Here is a 5,859-nt window from a genome sequence, read left to right on the forward strand (position 1 = left end):
GGTGAGTGGCAGTGTGGCCAGATGGATTAGTCTAAAAATCCTTAACTCGTGATAAAAAATTCCCAAAACCACCCAAAATTCCCATTTCCAGAAATATATTTTCTTCTTATATAGAAATTACTCGCTATACTTCATGTTATTATAAGTAAACCAATTGCAACAATATAAAGGTTTACTCCTCTCTGTTTCTTCTTCATAAAAATATGTAAAGAATATCGTCACCAGTCATCCAAAATCCCCAAATCTAGAGATACATTCCCAAATGTAGGGATAAATTCTCAAATCTAGGGATAAATTCCCATATCTGGCGTGGTGATTAATGAAATGACACACCCACTGCGGAACAATACATTTGGCAGGACTATTGGAACGAGGATTTTCCAAAATCATTATTTAATCGTATCCTTCTTTTGAATACAATGATATAAAAATAGAACAAAGATACAATAAATGTATACCTAACACAGATGGTCTTATGATGAGATGGATGAAATACCATGAACTACTTTTCTGATTTTTCAACCCCAAACTTTTCCAAATTGCTATGCGAGCAGACTAATAAATGAACACTCGTAACAGAATCTACACATTCATATGCACCCTTCAATATCTATGTTAAACGGTAACAATCCATTTCCCACCTCTGTAATATATCCTGGAACATAACATTTTGACTATAATCTCTGTTCCAGAAAAAAAATGTATTCTCTCTCTCTCTCTCTCTCTCTCTCTCTCTCTCTCTCTCTCTCTCTCTCTCTCTCTCTCTCTCTCTCTCTCTCTCTCTCTCTCTTAATATTTTAAGAAATGTTGAAAAAGGAGGTGAACGTAGCATTCAAATCTAGGCAGGACCATCATTCCTGAAGAGTATCACAAGGTAGCATATGTGATGAACTCAGAACGTGACAAGTCACTTTAGTTATTGTATAACTTAAGGCTGCAAAACATGCTTGATTGCAATACTGCAAATTTGCAATGCTTTGACATGTAGCCAACAGCTGTTTGTACCAAACTACAATTTGGGTGTTTCATTTGAATTTTCAAAATCTGAAATGCATCAAAATACGAATTGCAGTCAAATAGTTCCTTCACTGCCTAGACTCGATACAATTAATTGTATCTATTGTTACAAAATATTTAATTAATAGCAGCTAACAGAATTAATCAGTACTTTAGACAAATTGTAAAGTTACCCTATTCTTATTACGCCCCAAAAATATATTATTCTTACAGAAAAAAATATGATTTGGCTGTCAGTTTATCAGTCTGATAAAATATGTAAGAAAAACATCTTAGAAGAGACTGTCTCTATATTTTGTAGAAATTATATATCCAATTCCCTTAAAAACAAACAAATTCTGCATGTCCGATCCCAGTAACTAGAGCGATAAGATGTAATTTAATCGAAAGAATAACCCAGGGTTAAAAGGAATAACCTAAACAGTTAATTATTCCCTCGAATAATTTACATTACACTTGAAATGTATCAAAATAATGCATTGTATTTCCTTCACTATATAAGCTCGATAAGATAATAGTATTTATTTGAATATCGAATATTAGTAACGTGTTACTCAAACCAGCAAACAGAATTAATCAGTTGTTTGAACAATCTTTAGAGTTCATCCTACTATCTATGACGTCACTAAGACGTATTTTTCTTATTAAGAGTAATTATTTGGCAATTAGAATGTATCTCTCTGATATAATATGTTATTAAAGCTCAAGGGACTGTCCCCATATATTTTGTAAGAAAAATATCTCTAATTCTCTTAAAAAACGAATAAATCCGCTCCTATAGCTAGAGCGTTTCCTAGTTATTTCATGAAAATTCGGGCAGATTTTTAGAACAGCAACACATAAGACCCCGGAACTCTCTTTTGGCGGGATATTCCAGCCCTCTGATTGGCTGTGTCTTCTCAGCTGTGATTGGTTGTTGCCTTCAGTTACTACAGCTTCACACATACACGCACACACACACACACACACCTAACATCGTAGCCAAAAGCAAAAAAAAATATTCCTTCGAATACAATGTATTTATTTAACTTATGGCCTTCAACAAGATTTCTTATTTATTTTAATACCAAATTAACAACTTTTTAAGTCCATTTCTATAAAGAGTAAATTTTAAAATTACAAATTTAACTAAAATCTGTATAGGTATTCCCACCTTTATCCATCCATAAAATACGATTGTATGACGTCATATGTAACCACCAATCACAATAGAGGACGAATATTTCCCGACAAATTGCATAAGGCGAGACGGTTACTCAGCTATATGTGCAGCTGTTGGTAAACGAATCAAATTCACACAATGATATTCAAGTCCCATTTTATTACTTAATAGTTGGTTGTTTTTTAATTTGTTTTCCATAAAATTGCAATTTTCAAATCGTAAATTTATCTCAAATATATATACTATTGGTATCTAACCTTTACAACAATGCATTTGGGGATAAAGATGGCAATGATCTGTTCAATTGCATTTACACTTGAAATATAACAAAATAGGAACTAAAGCCATGTAATTCCTTCACTATTTAACTCGATATGATAATCGTATCTAAAGATTACGAGTTACTCACTCAAACCAAGGACAGAGATTAAATCAGTTCAGTTGTAGACAAGCTGCAAAATATATGACGTCACAGAGACGTATTTTCTCAATATAGATGATTTGGTAATCAGAAATTATCCCTCTAGTAAATATATATATTTTGAAGAATTTGAATTACACTTGAAATGTAACATAATACGAATTACAGTAATGCACTGTATTTCCTCACTATATGAGCTCGATGAAATGATAGTATTTATTTGAATATCAGATATTAGCCACGTATTACTCAATACCTAACTCAAAGCAGCATACAGAATCAATCAGTCATTTCGACAAGCATTATAAGTTCGTCCTACTCTTTATGACGTCACAAAGACGTATTTTTCTTATCAAAGTAATTATTTGGTAATTCGAATGCACCCCTCGCATAGAATATGTTATTAAAGCTCAAGGGACTGTCCCTATATATTTTGTAAGCAAAATATCTCTAATTCTCTTAAAAACGAATAAATCCGCTCCTATGGCTAGAGCGTTTCCAAGCGATTTTATGGAAATTCGGGCACATCTTTAGAACAGCAACTCATAAGTCCCGGAACTCTCTTTTGGCGGGACATTCCAGCCCTCTGATTGGTTGTGTCTTCTCAGTTGTGATTGGTTGTTGCCTTCAGTTACTACAGCTTCACACACGCATGCACGCACACATCTAACATCGTAGCCAAAAGCATAGAAACAAATTCCTTCGAATATAACGTATTTGCTTAATTTATGGCCTTCAACAAGACGTATTATTTATTTTATTACAAAATCAACTACATTTTAAAGTTTATTTTCATGAAAAATAAATTTTGAAATAGCAAGGTTAAGTAAAATCTGTATAGGTATTTTACTCCTACTCATTCATAAAATACGATTGCATGACGTCATATGTAACCACCAATCACAATAGAGGACGAATCAGACAATGGGACAACAGATATTTTCCGGTAAAATGCATAAGACGAGACAACGCCTCAGTTTTATGGGCTGTGTTGACAAACGAATAAAATTCCCATTTCATTGTGAAATGTGAGTTTTGAATTTATTTTCCATAAAAGTTGCAATTTTCAAATCGCAATTTATCTCGAATATACTAACCTTTAGCCTACAACGACGCCTTTTATAATGAAGATGGATGGCCAAATGATCTGTTCAACAGCATTATACTTGAAATGTAACAAAATAGGAACTATGAAGTCACGTATACATCTAAAGATTACGTGTTACTCACTCAAACCAAGCAAAGAAACTAAAAACTAACCAGTCAAGTCATTTACACAAGCTGTAAAATTCATCCTACTCATTATGACGTCACAGAAACGTATTTTTTCGATATAGAGGATTTTTTTAATCAGAAATTATCCCTCTAATAAAAACATCTTTTAAAGGACCGTTTCTATATATTTTGAAGAAAATATATATCTAATTTCGCTTAACAATAAGAAAATATTAAGGTTTTCCAAACAGCAAGCAATTCATGGCGGTAAATTCCAGACCTCCGATTGGCTATATCTTCCTCAGCTGTGATTGGTGGCTGCCTTTGCTTACAATAGCTTAACAGACAAACACACGCACATCTAACATCGTAGCCAGATCACAGCCAAGTATTCTTTCGAGCATGGCGTATTTATTCAATACATACCCTTTAACAAGATCTATTATGTATTGATTATTAAATTGATAAATATTTTAAGTTTAAATACATGAAAGTTTTAATATTTTAGTCATAATTTATCTGCAATAAGTATAAGTTTTTCACCCCTTACCCAGTTAAATTCATTCATAAAAATACGATTTCGTGACGTCATATACAACCACCAATCAGAGCTGAAAAAGAAGCAGCCAATGAGATGCCAGATATTTCCCGCTAAATAGACATAGGTTGAGAGGGTTCCTCTGTCTTATGGGCTGCTGTACTGTAGTGCTGTTGACGAGCAATTTGTTTTTTTTTACTGATGAGTTAGTTAAAAATCACGCTAGCTAATTTTAATCAAATGTTCAAGTTACGAGTTTTTTTTTTCATTCTAATTAATTTTCAAACATAAGAATGACATTTCAGTAGCCTGAGAAGAATATTTTCTTTTATCTTATATATCTTTTAGATATCATTAAAATGTTTATCAATTAAAGACTTTCCCTTCAATAATCACACTTTTCTTTTCTTTTAGGAGAAACGCATATAATATGATTTTTATATAATCTTAATTATCATTATTATTTCTATCATAGTCATTATCATTATGATTTTAAATAGTTTGTGATATAAGATTGAGAAAGTTGAGTTTCATGTTTATTGATTTTATAACAGAATAGCTCCCTCAAGTTAAAAGTACCAAAGGAATACATAGTAAATATCAATGTGTAGGCTATATATAGACATGTATTTAATTTTTATATGTTTGTTTTGTTATTAATAGTATTAAAATAATAGCATAAATACAAAATACAGATAAAAGTGGTCTTATCAGTGGAAAAAAAATCACATTCAGAATTTCATTTTGCCACGGCTGAAAGCTTCTTGTTTTCTACTGTTTCCTTTATAAATTGGAATCCTTGAACTGCTAAGGAATCAACACAGCAACAGCAAAATGATTATTGAATAGGCCTACTTGTAAAATGTTCAGTTTTTAACACTTAATATCTTAACCTAACCTAATAAAGGGCAAGTCTCATTATCAAAATATCAATTGACAAATAAATTTTGAATTCATTTCCTGATGTCGAGACAAAGTTACAATAGTAGGCCTATTGTAGGTCTAATTGGTACTTTATCTCGACATCAGGAATTGAATTTACAACTTATTTGTCAATCGATATTTTGTTAAGGAGACTTTCCCTTTATTAGGTTAGGTTAAGAAATTGAGTGTTAACGACTCAATTTCTCAACCTAACCTAATGAAGGGCAAGTCTCCAAAACAAAATATTGATTGACAAATAAGTTGTAAATACATTTCATGATGTCGAGATAAAATTACAAGTGTAAGCCTATTGTAAGCGTACTTGGTGATTAGGGTAAAAATCTTTTCTTAGGAACGTCCAACCAGACTGTAGCCTAGGCATACTGCATGATCATGATAAGCTCAGTCACTTAACATTTTCAAAACGTCTGAATTTCCCTAATTGATAAATTTGAGATTTATAGTCTAGCGTTGTAGGTCTGTGAGGCCGTTCAGAGGCTCTATATATATATATATATATATATATATATATATATATATATATATATATATATATATATATATATATATATATATATATAC

This window comes from Palaemon carinicauda, chromosome 15, assembly GCF_036898095.1.
Source record: "Palaemon carinicauda isolate YSFRI2023 chromosome 15, ASM3689809v2, whole genome shotgun sequence".
In the NCBI taxonomy this organism is placed as follows: domain Eukaryota; kingdom Metazoa; phylum Arthropoda; class Malacostraca; order Decapoda; family Palaemonidae; genus Palaemon; species Palaemon carinicauda.